Below are 20,895 nucleotides of genomic sequence, written 5' to 3'. Positions count from 1 at the left end.
CAAAGCATTCATTGTCAGCGTGCTGCTCTCACTGGGGCAGCAAGTGAGAAAAAAAGAAAGGCTTTAAAAGAAATGTGATCGTGGAACAAGGTTTATCTGGACCTACAAGCAGGGCCGGCTTTGGGCCTTGGGGGGCCTGGGGAGCTTCAGGGTCAGTGGGCTCCTCATACACAGGAATTAAAATAACAAACTTAGACATCAAAGTCCATTTATTGCATGTCATTAGAACTGACAAGTTACACCTACACACAAAGGTAAATTACTTTTCCCACTAACCAATAAATAACTATGGAGATGATTTACTTTCTCAATGACAATCACCATTTTAAAGCCCCGCTCTGTGATCTGTAATGTGGATGAAGCAACTAATATGCACTGCTCGTTCCAAATAACCAGAAGGGGGTGGGGGGGGGGGTGGTTTGGGAGCTCACAGAAGACAGAAAAACATGATAAAAAACAATTTAATGAAAAATGGATTACATGGCCATTATATAGTGAACGTGTATGGATTATTTTTTGAGGATAAGGATATTGTTTAGAGCCCATTTAACAAATTCCAGTCCGTAGGACGTACCGGTATGTCCTTGGATGGGAAGAATAATCTCTTGGTCATTGCTGCACCGATGCCCTGAGGTATCATTTTTTTAGAACCGGCAATTCCCTTTAATTTAAAAGTAATCCTAGCGGCTGTAGAGCCCCTGGATTACTTTTATAGGTGGCGGAGGGCCCCCCCCCCCCCCACTGCCTTTACCAAGTTCCCCTGACCTATTGGGGAACCCGGTAAGGATGGACCGGCAGCATTTGGCTCCTGGGACACAGTGAGAGGAAATTATGTTGTTCCTTCCACTGTGTGACGTCAGAAACCCCAAGCAACAAGAATTATGTCACTTTTGGTTACGGTCTCATGTAAACAAGCCATTATCGGCTTGCAAAAACATCTGATCAAACCGATCTAGGATTAAACAGATGCTTTGGAGGGCAGAGGAAAGATCTGGGGTCTAATAGGCCCCAGGTCTCTCCATAAAGAGGACCCATCACCATAAAGAAAACCTCTCCGTGAAGAGGACCTGTGACAAGTTTTCACAAGGGATGTTGTTCATCCCTGGTGATAGCAATAAAAAAGGATAAACCCCCCCCAAAGATAGTGTAAACAAACATTTTTAAATTAAAAAAATAAGAAAATGATGTGCTCACACGCAAATGCAAATGCACACTTCGGCTCCACAGGCATATAAAATGGGGATTGCACCACACATGTGAGGTATCCCCATGAATGTCAGAGCGAGGGCGATGATCTTAGTGCTAGACTTCCTGTGTAACTCTAAACTGGCAACCCGTAAAGACTTTTAAAGTATCACCTATGGAGATTTCTAAGTACCGAAGTTTGGCCCCGTTCCACAGGCGTATGCAATTTTAAAGCATGACAAGTTTGGTATATATTTACTCGGCGTAACATCATCTTTTAATTTTAACAAACAATTGCATATTATATTGTGTTTTTGTGCATTAGAATTCAGTATGTATTTTTTCCAAAAAAATTTAATTTAAAAAACCGCTGCGCAAATATTGTGAGATCTAAAAATATGCAACACCCACCATTTTATTCTCTAGGGCTTCTGGTTAAAAAAAATATAATGTTTCTAAGTAGTCGTCTAGCAAAAAGAATTATGTTTTTTACATGTAGTAGTGGAATGTCAGAATTGGCCAAAACTAATTAAGTAAAAGAAAAAAAAAAACATTTCCTAATCAAAATAATGGTATGCCTGCCCCCCTAGCTGCCATATTTTTCCCACCAGAAATGGAAGGGTTAAGACGCTGCAGGGCAGGGAGCTCCCATCACCTGACAAATGTTCTGGTAACCTTTCTGCTCTGCTAGATAGCAATGACAAGAAGTATGCCATTCATGCCAAATGTTTATATTACTCATTAACAGACTGGGCTTCCGGTATCAGAGCATAGACTCCTTCTGCACACAGACGTGAGTACTATTTATCACGTATGGACGTCTTGCGGCACAGTTGAAAGGGCATCATTGGAAGTATGGGCATTAAATAGATTGTTTGCCTTAGTTTCATTGCAGTATCACCTGCTGGTGATCTATAAATTCTACAGAAATTTAACATAAATTATACTTGTTTTTCAAAACACAAATGAACTTTCACTTTATCAGCTAAATATTTTCTAAGTGTATCCAAGGTGTGCAAAGTTTTACAGTTTGTTTTCTTTATAACACAGCCTGAGTAAAAAAGCCTGTCCCCTGCCAGCATGCTGCAGCATAGGATCCTTGCTGTGTAAGCAGAGGTCTCAGTGCTGAGGTCAAACACACCCCTTACTGAGTCAGAGTCTGAACTTAGCATGGAAAAATTATATGTGATGCTAAGTTCACAGCCATTGGCTTGCTTTTGTTTGTTATGAACACAAATCAGCCATTATGCACAATGCAGTTCTATCCAGCAATAAACTCTTCCACCATATCTTTGAGATACTGACTTGGGACCCTCAACAGGCAACACTGAAGCTGAAAGTAAAATAAGTAGAAAATATGTGGACATAACCAAATATTTTATAAACCTACAAAAATTCTCTGTTTGGGAAGGTTTACACACGTGGCTAAACTGCTACACTTCTGAAATTGCTTTTTAGAGGCGTTTGACAGGCGTTGTGAAGAACATATGATGCCTCCCCACTGCCCATTTTAACCCTACAAATGGTTCACCAACATTGCACATGGTTTCAAAGAGTTTGCAGCGCATCCCCAGTTGGGTTTAGTTCGGTGGCTGTACTGCTTGAGGGGGGGGGGGGGGGGGGGACAATATATTGAGAGTTCAAACAACATACATTCCGGCCCGGCGGATAGGCACAACCGACCAGAACCACTTACAAACAGTAGCAGAGGATCGTGACCTTAAAATGATGCTGACAGCTTTCTGCAGCGAGGAGCAAGAATGCAGCCTGACCAGTCCACACCCAAAGGGGCGTCTTTCTACAAGGGGATGGTGTAGACCCTGCACTTTTCCTACTCCTCAGGACCCTTTCCTTGCCAGACAGAGGACCTGTTCCTACGCTAGCCACTTGAATAAATCGCTCCAAACCTAAGAGCTAGAGTCTTAAAAGGACTCTGCCCTGACCCAAGATGGCCGCCGAGGTCATGTGGGGTGCCAGGGCTCTATCAGACAGCTGTCTCCCTAGTGAATACAGGAAGTCATAGGGGAACCAAGTTCCTCACAACTTCCTCTCTCATATGCATTGCCGCTTTGGTCAAGCACCACCTGCAGTGGGGAATACAGAAAGCACCTGCCTACATGCTTCAAGAGGGATAGATTTTGCTCCTTTTTTATAAATGTGCAGTGCTCATATGTGGAAGAAATTCCCTTCAGCCATGGGGACGTGTCACCCTGTGATTTAATAAAGGAAGAGCTGAGGGCTGGGTATGAGGATGTAGAGAGATACATTGAATTGGTATGGCAAGAGGGCAGTCATACTTTTAAGCAGATTGTAGTCATGTGCTCTTGGAATTATGACCAAAGTATCACAACTTCTACAGGCATCTGGGCAGGCTTTGTGGACTAAACAATAGTTACTCAGAGCATCAAGCAATTAAACAAGTCCTCACTAGCAAAACATTAATAGAAGCCATTGGAGAACCAATGAGAGTACCAAGGCTTCCTTCAGCTGGATCCAACAGATAAGATACAGTTCTTCCAGCTTTCTCTGCCATCTTCAGCATATGGCCTCTATTTTCTTAAGACTGAGTTTCTGCCTTATGAAGATAGGTGATTAGCGTCTACAAAGTGTTATTCTGTCTGCAGCCTGAGGTGTACATGTAGCACTGCCCCTAGAGGGCTGCTGGATATTAAACTTTAGGAATTCCCCTGGGTTACCCGTAGCAACTGTTTGCAGAAACTTAACACTTTCAGTTCTTGGCTCAGTCAAAGATCAGTCCAGGGGATGATGTTTTTGTGGTTTTATTAAAATTGGGATGGGAGAACAGATGAGTGGGATACTCCAACTGTTAACTATTCACAAAGCTGAGGACTTCTAGCTTGAGAATGCGGCAAAGCCGCTACTTCCTCCTGCAACTTGAATGAAGATGAGATAAGTGTTCCCATAGTATTTCTCTTCAGGGTACTCCCCTAGTTACCCCCTTTCTCTCTGGGCTAGCTGACACCTGTCCACTGACTGGACTACCCGGAGTGGTCCCCTTCCTGGGAAGACCCCTGGCCCCAACTCCTCAGTCAGCTTTCCTGGACCTCTGGGTTCAGCCTCACACTATCAATACGACTGCCTGCGACCATCAACTGCTGCAGAAGAGGAGGCAGCCGCCACCCTCCTTCCTGCCAAAGAACTCTTCCTCATGTGCATGTGGCTTTTTATACCCTGTCCCATAATGCACCAATCTCTGTGCCAACCCCTGGGACAGTACCAAAAGCCTGTGTGTCATTGGTCAGGTTTCCTCCAGCATCAAACGTGCCACCCCATTGGATCAGCTGGGGACACTCCCTGAGACCAGATGAATCACACACTGGGAACACTGAGTAGACCTAACTACAAATCCTGCTCCCTGATAAGCAGAGTGCATAAATATTTTGCCTGCTGCTCTTCTGGTAAGCAGAGAGAGCCAAAACTACACTCTCTTACCCAGTGGCGTAGCGTGGGTTGTCAGCACCCAGGGCAAGGCAAGTAATTTGCGCCCCCCAACCCGACTTTGAGGTCACAAAAATGTGAAAGGGGCCTTCAGTAATCAAGGTATACTGTGCCCCCTTTCAATGCAGAGTGACCAGCGTGGCCCCTTTCCATACAGAGAGACCAACGTGCCCCCCTTCAATGCAGAGAGATCATCGTGCCCCATTTCAATGCAGAATTACCAGCGTGCCCCCTTTTAATGCAGAATGACCGGCGTGCCCCTTTTCAATGCAGAGAGACCAGCGTGCCCCCTTTCAATGCAGAATGACCAGCATACCCCCTTCCAATGCAGAATGACCAGCGTGAGATGGCATAGGCGAGGCTTGGCTTGCAAAGCCACCCCACCCTACACCAATGGACAGGTGAGGCACAGTCCAGCCCCGCCCGACCCGCCATTTTCAGCCATAGGGCGGCCGCGCTAGACTTATCCCAGCCTAGATGGAGGCAGCCGCAGACAGTGTGTGAACTGTGTATGTCAGAGTCAGACAGACAGAGTGACAATGCGGATGCGCCCCCCCAGATGTTGCGCCCGGTGCGGCCGGCCCCCCCTGCACCCCCCACGCTACGCCACTGCTCTTACCTAGCACCTGACTAGGAGGGTGCTACATATAGTATATAACATGTTTGGTAGTTTGCACTAAAGACTGTACAAATTTCACAGTCTGTGTTTATCTATGCATATGTACTAAGCCAATCTTCCCCTTGTGTTTTGCTTCCTCAAATCATTACATGCTATCCATGGGTATACCACCACAATCAACATAAGGGATTGTTTATGTACATTCAAGGCGCACAGGGCTCTCCTCTGGTGCTCCAATATAAGGTGCCAGAATAAGGGAGATGTTTATATGCAATGAATGTCCCAGGGCTGTGTATGCTGTCAAATAATATATTGTAAGTGCTTGACATGGATACCATGGTTGGATGGATACATGTGTAGCGCTACCCCCGAAGGAGCCACTGAAGAGTGGGAATTTGTACCCACTCTTCAAATCCAGCACACTGATGCACTTTGCCCCTGACAGGCTCTGCAGGACATCTTCTATTCTTGGGGTTGCATATTGGTCTGGAATGGTCCTTCGGTTAAGCGTCCGATAGTCGATGCACAACCTCAGAGACCCATTCTCCTTCTGTACCACCACTATCGGGGAAGCGTATGGGCTCCGAGACTCTCAGATGATACCTGTTCTCTTCCACTCTCTTCACTTCCACCAGCTATTCCGCAGGTCTTCCAGGTCCCCCAAAGGAATATGTTGGACTCTTTCCTGGAATGGCTTATCCTCCTGGTGGCGGATCCGGTGTTGGGCACTTTTTGCACACCCCACATCAAACTCACTCTTTGCTTGTCATCTCAGGAGCTGAGTCTTGGTCCTTTCCTTCCATTCGGGGGAGAGGAGAGTATTCTTCGGGTAGAACTCCTCAACAGGGATCCCATCTTGTCTCTGTAGAGAAGGGTCACTTGAGCTCCAGTATCCAGAAGGGCTTTGTTGTAGATTTCCTCTACTTGGAAAGAAACAACAGGAAAAGGTCCCACTAGCTTGACAGGGAACTTGTTGGAAGTGGTAGCCTTGGCCTGTTCTGTGGCCTGTATCTGTGTTTTTTTTTTTTTCTGAAAATTCTGATCTGGCTGAAGTCTCTGCTGAGTCTGATGTGCACTGACCTCCTGACACTGGGCTGCATGTGTCAAAGGAGACAACAACGGGAGCCCTCTGCAAGGGTTTGGTCTTCCGCTGCAGTCTCTTTGCTGAAATGTCCTACTTCCCCACATCAATAACATTTCCTGGCTGTGAGAAAGGCGGCATCCCTCTTTTCACTGGAAAGGGTGGACACCGTCTGCTTCACTTCTGAGAGTGATTGTTGCATATTAGCATGGGCATCCATCACAGCCCTATTTGAATCTCACAGAATGCTTGCTGCAAAGTAGTTTGCATTTGTGCCAGCTAAGCTATGGCTTGTGCCAAAGTGTCAACGGTGGTGTAGAGCCCTTCCCCCAAGCTGGTCTCTAATTCAAGTCGAGACTGTATGGTGTAAGCTGTGGCACCATACTTGGGTCCTTGGTAGGCTCGGGCCTCAGTACCTTGGCTGCGATGAGAGCCTCCTCCTCTCTATTAGTCTTCAGAATTTTAGAGTAAGTGAGGGGGTCACTCAAACCCCGCATTTGAAGCTGTAGTACGATTGGATCCAGCAGCTGAGACCCTTTTTGTATCAGTAGCATTATAACATGATGAAGAATCTGATCTAGCCGTGTGACATAGGCTGATAGCTTCTCCCCCTCCATTTGATAAGTGTGGTTGAAGAGATAGATCAACTTCATGCAGCTGGGCTTATCCCGTTTAAGATTTCAAATTACAGCAGAAGCTGGGACCCGCAGACTTTCAACTGCCCTCTGTCTCTTTACTGTATTAGGCACTTCCCATTCCTCAACAGCTTGAAAGGCTTGATCAATCCGGGTATCAAAATCCTCTTTCCCTGAGAAGAACCGTAGTTTGCGATAACCATAATTTGTTGGCACTACTGGATTCTTAAGGAGCCCTGTGACTAATTTCCCAAGTTTGGCCACTAGGAGGAAAGAGGAATCTTCAGAGGATGTGGCTGGCTTTGAGGGGGGGACCTCTTGGTCTGGTGCATTCTGAGCTCTCTGGAATACAGCTTGATTTGTCTGGATGAACTAATAAACTGTTAACATCTTCGGTTAGTTGGAGGCTTTCTTTCTACAGAACGTCAGGAACCCCCTTCTTCCACTCTGTCAGGACATAGGTACAGTTGAGCTAAGATCTGTTTTCACATCCAGTATAAATACCCTCTGGCATAGGCCGGAGGCAGTCAATGCTTGGCGAACTTGGTCCTCAGTTATTTGCCAGGAACATTAATCACTACACACAGCTCTACTTGCCCGTTTCTTGTGGGGGTCCATGCTGGTGCTGGTAGGGATTTTGGCTTGAGAGGTTGATTGCAGAGTAAAAGTATCCCAGACGAGCCCCCACGTGTAGCGCTAACCCAAAGGAGCCACTGAATATGTTTGGTTCCTTACTCTGCCTATCAACCTCAAGAACCATTTCAGCTCCTCTGGCACACGTAGCGACAATGACAGTGTAATACCACAATCAATGACACACAGACACAATTCAAACTGAATTCAATCACCACTGTTTTAAATCAGCCAAGTCTTGAAAATATCAATCAAGAATCAGTTGCGATAACTCTCAGACCAGTTGAATGAAAATAGCAATAACAAAAGAATGACAAAAGTATACAAAGTAACAGAAAGTAACAAGCATTGGGCAAATGGATTTTCAAAGGGTCATTAGTTGATGCCAATACCACTACTAAGGAAAATCTGGGCCGGCCTATAGTACCTCTAATCCTAATTGTGTTTTATAGGTACCAGTAATGTGTCCCCTTTATAAGCAAAAAGATAGTGTTCTGAATATAAGGCCTTGCAAATATCTTCCCCGGCAGTTGGAGCTCAGAGAAGCAAAGGATCCTTAAGTATGGCAAAAGTGATCTGCAATCAGTGCAAGGATACTTGATCTGACTAATGACAGGTCCTCTTGACAACTCAAATCTCTAATGACTGTATATAGTGTTCAAAGTGGAGCGTTAGTGGCTGGCAATGGGACTTTGGGGTTGAGACGGCGCTACCTAAAAAAGTAGCGCCGTCTCAACCCCTTTGCACATTTACTTTATTCTTAACCCTTCGGGGTTTGGTTGTTGGCTGCTTACACCTACTTTATTCCACTCTTCACTGTTCCACCTCATACTCCATAGCACTGGTCACCTTTGTCTTCTACTCAATGGGACTTTGGGCATTCACCCGCTCACCAATCCTGATGACACAGGAACTATACTGCAAGCGATGCAAGTCGGTTCTCCATCTGACGATCAGGTCGAGGTGGCTGCTTGGTCGGCTGGTTCAGTGATCTGTCTGGTACCTCTGTTGTCAGCGATGTTGCTAGGATCCCCTGACGTGGCAGAGCAAAGTTCCTCCTAGCTGAGCTGGAACCGCGGCAACAGTGGGTGGAGTGGTAGACCTCAATCCTCCAAGGATTACAGCAGCCTTTCTGGACACATCTCTCCTCTTTCCCTCCTCATGGTGGTCTGCTATAGTCCCAGGAAGACAAGATGAAGTCATCTCTCTTTCCTCACATAGCAGGCTGGAACGTGTAGTATCTGCCCCCAGGGGTTAGACTGGAGCCACCTGTGCTGGGACCTACATGTCCCAGAGTTCTTTGCAGTTCTTCAGTCCTCCCTGGATTGGCTAGCTCCTTCTGCCAATGAGAAACAGGGGAGGGTACTAAGTGTCTGTAAATACCTCTAACGCACTGCACTGTGAGAGGAGGAAAGGGAGGGGGGAAATTCCCCCACAGGAGCTGACAAGCTGTGTCTCTCCATTCAGTGAGAGCCTCGGTCAGCTTGGCACCGTCGTGGGAGATACAGAGCATCCGCTACTCATGGATACCATGATTTATTAATTTATTACATTTGGATTCATTAATTTATAAAACTATTTTTTTTGGTCTTTGATTATTTGTAAATTTACACTGTTGCCCTCATACTGAAAGGTTTGGAGGCCTAGACCATGGATGCATAATCGTAGATCAGGTATTTATTAGATGTCCCTGGCTTATTCCATCTCAGTGGCTTAGTAAGTAGCGAGTCCAAGGTCAAATTAAAACCTTAGGGCCCCTTTTACACAGTGGGTCCGTCAGGCGGACTCAGTTTTTCTCAGGGGGGATCGATTGATCCAGCAGGCGGATGGCAGCTGTGTCTCTGCGCTGTGTGCGGAGACACAGCTGTCAGGTCCCGCTGTTCTCTATGGGGGAATCGGATGGGAATGGATCGTCTGTCCGTTCTCATCCGATCCCATCCGATCCGATGGACGGATGGAAAATAGGGTTTCCATCCATCCAGATTTGACAGATTGGATCGGATGTCAGCGGACATGTCTCCGCTGACATCTGATGCCCCATAGTGATACATGAGGCATCCGTTCAGATCCGCCAAAAAAACAGACAGGCTGATCTGAACTGTCCGCCTGTGTGAAAGGGGCCTTAAACATGCAATATCAGCTTTCATACTTCTACATTCACAGGTGCCTTTTAATGAAGACGGATCAGTACAAGATGTATTTTGATTAGTTGCAATGGGTATTACTTAGAGCTTTTCTCTTTTCATTAAATGGGTGTGTAAGGCTAGAACCACAGTTGTTTGTTTGTGCTAGATCCATTTTCCATTAATGCATTACCGTGTGTTTGAACACATTTTCAATGTACTTGCAAAGTGCCTGAGAAAGAACTTTACTCACCTCCCCTCCAGCATTGCAACGTCCGCAAGCTCCCTCACCAGCACCAACATATTCGCCAAGTCTTATTCAGGGTTTGGAATCTTCAACCATCTTGACTGCATCAGGGTGACATAACTTCCATGCGTGCATGGGAGTTTGTTCAATGTGGTGGATGCCGAGCTTGCACAGCAGACTGGACATTGCAACATGTGGACATTTACGTCAGCACACATGAATTTGCTTTTGAACACATCATGGGCTTTTGCAATTTTCAGTGGCATTTGCATGCATTGATGCCCATTTTACGTGTATTGACATGCATGCAATGCATTTTGATGCATTTCCATTTTCTGTAATGGAAAATGTATGTGCATTTTAATGAACAATGTATGTTCCGAAAGCAAAGTGTGGTTCCAACCTAAAAATATAAAACCTTTAATGTTCTAAGCAGAACCCAGTCCTACACAGGGGCGGACTGACCATTCGGGGATTAGGGCACTGCCCGAGGGCCCAGGGTCAGTAGGGGGCCCCATGATAGGCTACACACTACAGAAAGAAGCTAGGAACTTACATGCAGGCTATGCTGTGGTAGATATTTATATGCCCACTCTATGTGGCTGAGCTGCAATTTGTAGGTGGGGCTTTGTGTGTGGACACAGGGGGCCCCATGATCTCTGATTGCCCGGGGGCCCCATGAGTTGTCAGTCCACCCCTGGTCCTACATGTCATTATTTCTTGACTGGGCCTTGAGGGAGCAAGATCTGTGAATTCAGCTTTGGGTTTAAGGAGGAAAATATAATGAATGGAAGGAAGGGAGGGGAAGTCACAGAGAAAAGAAGGAACCTATTTTAGGAAAGGTCAAGCACAATTATGTATGTTACTATAAAGACTATAGTTAAGAATATTGCATTATGTCACCCAATAAAAAATACACAACTAGACGAGCCTTGTGTGATAACTGAAGCGTGTATATAGTTCTACAAACTGGTCATTATGCTGAGTTTAACATATGAATAGGGTGACCGTCAAGTATAAATAATCTTAAACTTTTTTTATTTAGTATCAAGTAGGAAAGGAATAGAACATACAGTATGTCAGGTTTTTATTGTGGTCTGTGTCCCTTCTGGAGAGATTCACCCACTCTATTCGTCTGGGTGAACACTGTCACCGTGACTGAAAGTGAGCATAAATCTGAAATCTGAAATAGAATTGAGGAAAAATCATCTAATGGGAATACTTGTTGCCTTGACAAATATTCAGGAAAAAATTCCTCAGTTTGTAGAGATCCTCTCTCGCTGCCTGTTATATCTACAACACGGGAAGTAAAGGGAAATCACCCCAATGGACAACAAAAGCTGAAGGGGGTTAGAATCATTGTCTATCCAAAACCGCAAAACAAAAAATATTGGCATTAGATATATTTTACAGAATAAATCCACCCACACCCAAAAACGTGTGTATGTGCCGAATAGAATTTGGCACGTTAAACCACATACCAGGTTGTTGCTTACCCCAGCAATGGAAAAGTCCAATTTGTTCAAGTGGAAAAATAAATGAGCTGCTTTGAGACTTCACTCTGCTTGATTTGGAATACTGGTTAAAAGGAGGACCCTGACATTAAGTCAGCCAAGAAAGAAGTTCTTCAACATTTTCTTTCAGCAGCAAGGAAAGTTATACTCCCACACTGGAAATCTACGACTATTCAATCATTGGAAAAATAGGCAGGAACCTGGAAGATCTGTTATCTCAAGAAAATGATAGATCAGAGCAATTTATGAGTTGGCCAACTTTTCGCCTCTCATCTTCATTTAACCGGTTGCCGACCGCCGCAACTACATATATATGTATACGTATATATACGTCACTTGCCTGTCACTTGCTTGTGAGCCAATAGCGGGCGAGCGCGCGCCCGCGGAGGCGCGCGCCCGCCCCGGCTCGTTCCCTAGGAAGTCCGTGCGTGTGACCGGCGGACCCGATGTCCGCTGGTCACTCGGCGATCGTCGGTGGAGAGGGAGAAAGGCAGGCGGCTAATGTAAACAAGCCGCCAGTCATTCTCCCCTGTGTAGGAATGGTGATCATACGGTTCTACTATGTAGGACCGTTGATCACTGTTCCTACACCAGTAGCCATGTCCAATCACAGTTAGAAGCACGCCCCTAGGGACACACTTAACCTCTCCTTCCCCAATAAAGTTAACCCCTTCCCTGCCAGTGTCATTTTGCAGTAACAGTGCATATATATAGCACTGATTACTGCAGTAATGTCACTGGTAACCCCAAAAGTGTCAAAAATGTCAGTCAAGGGTCCGATCTGTCCGCCGCAATGTCGCAGTACCGCAAGAAAAATCGCAGATCGCCGCCATTACGCGTTTAAAAAAAACACCAAAAATGACAAAAATCTTTCCCTTAGTTAGTAAACGCGATAACTTTTGCGCAAACCAATCAAAATACGCTTTTTGCGATTTTTTTTTTACCGAACATATGTAGCATAAAACAAATTGGCCTAAAATGTTGAAAAGATTTTTATTTTTACATTTTTTTTGGGGGAATTTCATATAAAAAATGTGAAAAATATTGTTATTTTTGCAAAATTGACGTTCTTTTTTTGTTTATAGCGCAAAAAGTAAAAATCGCACAGGTGATCAAATACCACCAAAAGAAAGCTCTGTTTGTGGGAAAAAAAGGAGGTCAAATTCGTTTAGGTACAGCGTCGCACGACCGCGCAATTGTCCGTTAAAATCACGCAGTGCCGAATCGCGAAAAAACCCCTGGTCGGAATGGGGGTAAAATCTTCCGGGGCTTAAGTGGTTAAGATCTGGATCTCTGAGCAGCATCCCATGGATGAAATTGAGCCATGATGGAGAAATCCTATATATATAAGAAACTATATAAGTTTTATTTTTTCTTCTCATCTTCTACTACTGCTATTGTCATATCTATCTTAGCTCTTACAGCGTTCTGATTCATTACTCCTATACTTCATCATATGGTAGTTGTGGATCACTTAGAATACCTATTTTAAGTGTCCTCCTTTTCAGAAGTAGGCCCTACTTCGGCAGTCCACAAGATCTTGGAGGCTAACTACAAAGATACTGTATGTTTTATTTTCTATGGTCATGTAGTCCTAACGTAATATATAATAAATTTTAGTTTTCTGCATTTCTTCTGCTGAAATTAAGATGACAAGGAAGCTATGTAAAGCTATGTGGTTACTATACTGAACCTGTTCCCATCATGTTAAGTTTACATATTCCTTTGATTGAACAGTTTCTTTTCTTTCTTCTACTTTCTGTAAAACTCAAAATATGATTGAACTAGAAAGCAGAGCCTGGAAAAATGTCATGTGATCCAAACTGCTAAAAGGAAGGAACTCATGTGTCAAAGTGGCAGTTTTAACAGTTGTCGTAATTTTCTCACACACACATATTACTCTGAAACCTGATAAAATCTGGTGACTGTGGAAAAAACTACAACTATTACTATTGACACTTTGAAAGAGTGATAATAATACAGCAGACCCTTAAAGTGGAACTTCAGTCATTTTTTCATCTTTCCTTCTATTAAATCCTCCGCCCTTGTTGTTTGAACTTTGTAGGTAGTGTAGCACCCTCCTAGGTAGGTGATAGGAAAAAGCATATATTGGCCCTGTCTGCTTATCAGGAGGGGCTGGATCTGTTAGCTTTTCTGTCACATGCCTCCAGGTGTGGCCTGTTGAGTCTGGGGAGTCTCCCCACTGTATCCAATTAGGGATCTTGTTGGACAGTGGAGGAAACCTAGCCAATAGCACACTAGGGTTTATGATGTTATGCCTGCCTCCAAAGACGCCCAGAAAATGCCCAAAAAAACGCCTGCAAACGCCTTTGTTGCAGGTGTTTATTGTACATTTTTTTGGGCGTCTTTGGAGGCAGGCATAACATCTGAACTTCTGTATAGGGGTATATATACACACACACACACATATATGTATATATACACATACACACATATAGGTGTGAAAGTAGCAGAACCCTATGCCTGCGCTAATGAAATTATTTGCAGGGATAGGGTTCCGCTCCTATCACACCTGTATGTGTGTATGTGTATATATACATATATGTGTGTGTGTGTGTATATATACCTCTATACAGAAGTTCAGATGTCATGCCTGCCTCCAAAGACGCCCAAAAAATGCACAATAAACGCCTGCAACAAAAACGCCCAGGTGTGTTGTTTCAGGCGTTTATTGGGCATTTTTTGGGCGTCTTTGGAGGCAGGCATAACATCTGAACTTCTGTATAGGGGTATATATATAAACACACATATATGTATATATACACATACACACATATAGGTGTGATAGGAGCGGAGCCACATCCCTGCAAATAATTTCATTAGCGCAGGCATAGGGTTCTGCTACTTTCACACCTATATGTGTGTATGTGTATATATACATATATGTGTGTGTGTGTATATACCCCTATACAGAAGTTTAGATGTTATGCCTGCCTCCAAAGATGCCCAAAAATGCCCAAAAAAAGCCTGCAACAAAAACGCCCAGGTGTGTTGTTGCAGGTGTTTTTTGGGCATTTTTTGGGCGTCTTTGGAGGCAGGCATAACATCTGAACTTCTGTATAGGGGTACATATACACACACACATATATGTATATATACACATACACACATATAGGTGTGATAGGAGCGGAGCCACATCCCTGCAAATAATGTCATTAGCGCAGGCATAGGGTTCTGCTACTTTCACACCTATATGTGTGTATGTGTATAAATACATATATGTGTGTGTGTATATATACCCCTATACAGAAGTTCAGATGTCATGCCTGCCTCCAAACATGTCCACAAAAAAACCCAATAAACGCCTGCAACAAAAACGGCCAGGTGTGAAAGTAGCAGAGCCCTATCCCTGCTCTACTGCAATTCTAAGACAAACAATCTTTTTTTTCTGGTTCTGGACATGCTACAGAGCTGAAACTTCACAGGTACACTTTTTAGACCCCCCAGACACTAAATCCAAATCTAATTTTTTTTTTTCAATAATTCTTTTAATAATTGTCTCTCTATCAAAAACGACAATTTTTAAGAACTTTTTTTTTTGTGTGATTAATAGTCCCTGGGGCATGACCCAGAACCCTAGGCACTTTTTAGGGGCATTTATTGGGTTTTAGGGCTTCAAAATTGTGTTTTTTGATTACAGAAGTTCGGGTCCCATTGATTTCAATGGGGTTCTGGAATCCGGACCCTAACTTTCGGGAAGTTCAGGTGTTCTGGTCGAACCGAACTTTTCAAAAGTTCGATCATCCCTAGTAAATACTGCTAATACTGCTTTAGTGAATTGAGGCCAGCTCTATAAAAATAGTTGAGAAGTCAATACATAAACTGAGCATAGCCGTGTGCACAGGATGTGCCAGATGTGCCCTTATCACCTTATGTGGCACAGATTCCCGCTGATATTTCACCAAAGCCCCCTAACGAAGCTCCTAAAAAAAAAAAAACTGTTAAAAAATAATAAAAAAAATATATAATTGTAAAAAAATAATGAAAAAAAAATGAATAAATAAAAAACAACTGACACCGTCCACTGCCCTACTAACACCAATCTCTGACCTACTGACACCATCAATATATATAAACATGCACATACATGCATATGTGTTTGAGCTTTGGGGTGCACACCCTAATGCAATAGGCTGCACACACCTATGGAACTGCGTATCTGCCCCTTGAAAGGCTATCTTTGCTCATCTTCCCTATTACATAATACTGATGGCCAGCATTACTCACACAAAGTAGAGGTGCAAGATAAACAGCAGAAAAACTGCGATAACACCTGTTGCTGTGGTTTTTGCAGAATTAAAGCAAAAAAAAAAACGTTACTGTTTTACTTATATCATGGCCTGGTTTATTCAAAAAGTAGCGTTTGTTTTTAAATATTTGAACTGCTTAAATAACTTAATGAGATCAATTAATAATTGTATCTACTTTTAATGCGGCTGAATTGCTGATGTTATGCAAATTTAACACCTGAAACCCTTAGAAACTATTTTCTTTGCTCACTTCCCCCAGTACATTATTCTGGTTATGAAGAAACCGAGCAGGGAAACTTCCATTGTATCATGGGAGCTAGTATTTCAAACCACATTAACCTTTTACCTCCAGCTCCCACGGGTGCTTTGAGGGGTTCTAAAGGCTAAGGGAGTTTCTGGACATCCGATGCGCTGCCATGTATATGCGTACAGCTAGTGGCATATGTTAAAGTACATATAGTCCATAAATATCTTACTAAACCCACAACAGTTAAATCAGTGTGTGTATGCAGTAAAGCATGCTTGTTATACTCACTGTGGAACCTAAAGGGTTAATCCTCTGCATTCTGTAAAAATGCTGTTTCATCCCGTCTTCTTTGATCCTCCCCTTCTTCTACAGTCCCCAATCCATCTCCTGACAGTACAGAGCCTTGGGGGCACTCTGCACATGCTCAGTTTGGTGTGTATTGCTAGAGAGTTTTTTTTTTTTTTTGGTAGGGTGCATGTGATCAGCACGGAGCCAATCAGCACTGTCCAGACAGAGGGTCAGGAGTTCTGCAGCCTCATAGGACAAAAAATCTAAAAGTAGCAATTTTCCAACATCACCTGGTCTTCTGGCAGTACCGGCCATCTACATCTGACCTGAGGGTAATCGTTTGCATCAGCCTGCATTGTGATATGCTTTTATACTATGTTTGTATGTGAGAACAACCATTGTTACTTTTATTTGAAATAAAACTTATTTTGGTAATGGGCTAGGTCGGTGTGCCTTTCTCGGGGCTATTGTTTTACAGCCTCATAGGACAGTCAGAGAAGAATGAAAACTCCTACCAGAATCTTTAACCAGTGCTCAGCAGGACACTGATAGAAGTCACAAGACTGTTGTATACTGTTGATGAGAAAAGATATTTAGCAGTTTATATTTACTAAAATAATTGCATTTCCATGTTCTGTGTACTGTGGGAGACCAAATATAGTGAATGCAGGGTCCTGGGTTTAGTAACATTTTAACCACTTCAGCCCCGGAAGGTTTTAGCCCTTAATGACCGACCAGGCCATTTTTGTTGCGATTCGGCATTGCGTTGCTTTAACTAACAATTGCGCGGTCGTGCGATGCTGTACCCAAATACAATTGATGTCTTTTTTTCCCCCCACAAATAGAGCTTTCTTTTGGTGGTATTTGATCACCTCTACGGTTTTTTGATTTTGCCCTATAAACAAAAAAAAAAAAACAATATTTTTTACTTTCTGCTATAAAACAATAAAAAATTTTAAAAATCTAATTTTTTTTATCAGTTTAGGCCAATTTGTATTCTGCTACATATTTATGGTAAAAAAAAATCCCAAAAATCGTATAATAATTGGTTTGCGCAAAACTTATAGTGTTTACAAACTATGGGATATATTTTTGGACTTTTTTTTGTTGTTGTTTTAATTAGTAATGGCGGTGATCAGCGATTTTTAGCGGGACTGCGACATTGCGGCGGACAAATCTGACACTAAGTAACAATTTCTGGGGACCAGTAACAACAATACAGTAATCAGTGCTAAATAATATGCACTATTACTGTATAAATGACACTGGCAGGGGGAAGGGGTTAATACTGGGGGTGATCAAGGGGTTAAGTGTGCTCCTAGGCTGTGCTTACTAACTGTGGGGGGGGGGGGCTCTGTGACAGGCACACAGAGATTGGTGTTTCAGCTTAGCTGAGACACACAATCTCATTGTGCCTTTCTGACAGGAGAGTCGCCTGCTTTGTTTACATAGGCAGGGGGCTCTCCTGTCAGTTTCCCCCGAAGATCGCGGGAGGCCGGCAGCGATCGTGCCTGCTCCTCCCGTGGTCTGGCTCCAACTGTGTCTAATCACAGCAAGAGCGTGGCACATAATCACAATCTACGTGATTATGTGCAGCCAAGCCGCCCTGCAGCAGTAAATCTGTGTGGGGCGGTCGGCAAGTAGTTCAACCAGGGGTCTCCAAACTTTCTAAACAAAGGTTCAGTTCCTGTCCTTCAGACTTAAAGGGGGCTGGACTGTGGGCATTGGGAGAAAAAAATGTCCCAATGTTAGTGAAAATAAACAATGCCCCATCTTTGGTGTCAGTGGAAGGAATAGTGCCCCATTGTTGATGTCATTGGAAGGAATTGTGCCCCATCTTTGGTGTCATTGGGAGTAATTCTACCCCTTCATTGGTGTCAGTGGGAGGTGGGATTATGCCCCATTATTAGTATTAGTGGATGAAAATAGTGCCCCAAGGCAGTGCTGTATTTTGGCCTAGGCCGACAAAAGCCCAGGCCTAGGGCATAACTTTGCAGGGGGGCAGCAAAATAGCTACCCCCCTCCATCTGAGACTCTATTAGCCACTGGTTGCTAGAGCCGCGTGGCGCCTAGCAACCAGTGACATCACACCTTCTCCCACTCCCCCTCCCTTTCTCTCCCACCCCCCTCTCCCTCTCTCTTCCACCCCCCTCTCCCTCTCTCTTCCACCCCCCTCTTCCTCTCTCCCACCACCCCCTCTCTCTCTCTCTCTCCCCCACCATCTCTTTCTCTCACCTCTTGCACTCTCTCTCTTTTCCCCCCTCTCTCTCTCTCACCCCCCTCCCTCTTTTTCTTACCCCCCCTCCCTCTCTCACCAACTCTCCCTCTCTCTCCCACCCCCCTCTCCCTCACCCTCTCTCTCCCACCACCCTCTCTCTCTCTCCCACCAGCCTCTCTCTCTCTCCCCCATCACCTTCTCCCTCTCTCTCTCTCTTTCTCTCTCTCCCACCATTTTCTCCCTCTCTCTGCCCTCCCTTGCCCACCCCCTCTCTCTCCCACTCCCTCTCACCCCCCTCTCGTGAGATCTCAGGGGTTCTTGCTGGAACTTGTAGTCCTTAAATTCTGGAGGGAGTCACATCTGTTAAACAGGAAGGGGTGGGGCAAATTTACATAGGAGGGGGAGAGGGGCACCCAATTTTATTCTTGCCTAGGGCAGCTCAAAACCAAAATACACCAATGCCCCAAGGGCCAGATAAAAGCAAGCAAAGGGCCGCATCTGGCCCACCTGGGCCACAGTTTGGAGACCATTGCTTTAAACTGTTTATCCACTAAAAATACACTATAGGTACCTATTAATGGGATACATGCATGGCAGAGTTTTCATCCAGAATTTCAGTTTAGTAGGACACATTGGTTCCGGCAGCAACAGCTGCGAACAATCATCTCATCATATACAGTAAATGTGTCACCTAAGTCACCTGAGATTGATGTGTTTTCACCTTTACAAACACAGCTTGTCTGTGTAGTGTTTCTGCCTGCTTGTCATCCCCCAGGACCAGGTGTACAATGAAGACTTGTCTTCCCGCGCAGAGTAGAGGAAACCACCTATCAGAACACATCTGGAAAACGCCATGTCCTACGCTCATTACTGATACAACAATATTTATCATCACTAATTATTTATTTCTGTCTACTATTATTATCTTTCTGGAGTTTAGTATAAACATATCCACCCACTTCTTCCCCTGGGATGTAACTAAAAAATTCTCTTGCCAGTCCCGAATTGTTTATGGAGTCCATACAGGTTCTCTTCTAGGAATGCAATTATAGGCAGGGCAGCAGTCAGTAAAAGGAACAACACATTTGGAAGGCATACATTAGGACTGTGCATTGGATTCAGTAATATCTTACCTACTATGCAATACTGATATTCAAGAATGAAAGATGGAATCATTTCTAAATTTCAGTTTCACGTCACATGTCTTGCTATGTTCCTTTAGTCACTACAGTCAGAACTACAAACAAAAAAATATTAAAGTGATTGTAAAGGTTAGTTTTTTTTTTTTTTTTTAAATAAAAACATGTTATACTTACCTCCTCTGTGCAAGGGTTTTGCACAGAGAAGCCCAAATCCTCCTCTTCTGGGGTTCCCCCGGCGTCGCTCCTGGCTCCTCCTCTTCTTCGGGTGCCCCAAAGGAGAGCCGCTTTCCACGGGGGCTCCCATGCGGGCACGCTCCCGAGTCCTGCTGCTGCGTCCATTGACAGACAGCAGGCCTCGGCCCCGCCCCCCACTCCCGTGGCACTGGATTTGATTGACAGCAGCGGGAGCAAATTGCTCCTGCTGCTATGAATCTATCCAATGAGGACCCAAGGCAGCAGCTGGAGCTGCTGGGCACGTGCTTGTCGCTGGAACGATCAGATTCAGGTAAGAAAAAGGGGGGGGGTCTGGGGGGCAGGTGAAGCAGAAAAGGTTTTTTCACCTTAATGCATATTGCATGCATTAAGGTGAAAAATGATGAGACTTTACAACTCCTTTAAAAATGTTTCTTTTTGTAAAATCAGGTCTCTATGGTATATTGCATATACAGTGTATTACCAAAAGTATTGGGACGCCTGCCTTTACAAGCGCTTGAACCTGTTACTGACCGCCCACCGCATTTATACTGCAGCAGGCAGCCGATCCTGTGCGAACCGCCGTAGGTATACGTCAGTGGCGCGCTCCCACCCCTGCTCATCAGCGGGGACTCCGATGCACGGGGCAGGCGGCTCTAATAGCCGCCTGACACCCGCAATCGCTCCCCGCTGAGAGCGAAGAATGGTCAGCTGTTGTAAACACAGCTGACCTTTCTTCTCCCTTCTATATAGGAACACAGGTCTCTGTGATCATTTCACTAGCCACGTCCCCCCCACAGTTAGAAACACGCCCCTAGGTACACATTTAAGCCCTTGATCACCCATAGTGTTAACCCCTTCCCTGCCAGTGTCATTATTACATTAACAGTGCATATTTTTAGCACTGATTACTGTAGTAATGTCACTGGTACCCCCTAAAGTGTCAAAAATGTCAGTCAGGGGTCAGATCTGTCCGCCGCAATGTCGCAGTCCCGCTAAAAATCGCAGATCGTCACCATTACTAGTAAAAAAAATACAAAT

This window comes from Pelophylax lessonae, assembly GCF_965119305.1.
Source record: "Pelophylax lessonae genome assembly, chromosome: 1".
NCBI classification, from domain to species: domain Eukaryota; kingdom Metazoa; phylum Chordata; class Amphibia; order Anura; family Ranidae; genus Pelophylax; species Pelophylax lessonae.
This window is presented reverse-complemented; position numbering follows the sequence as displayed.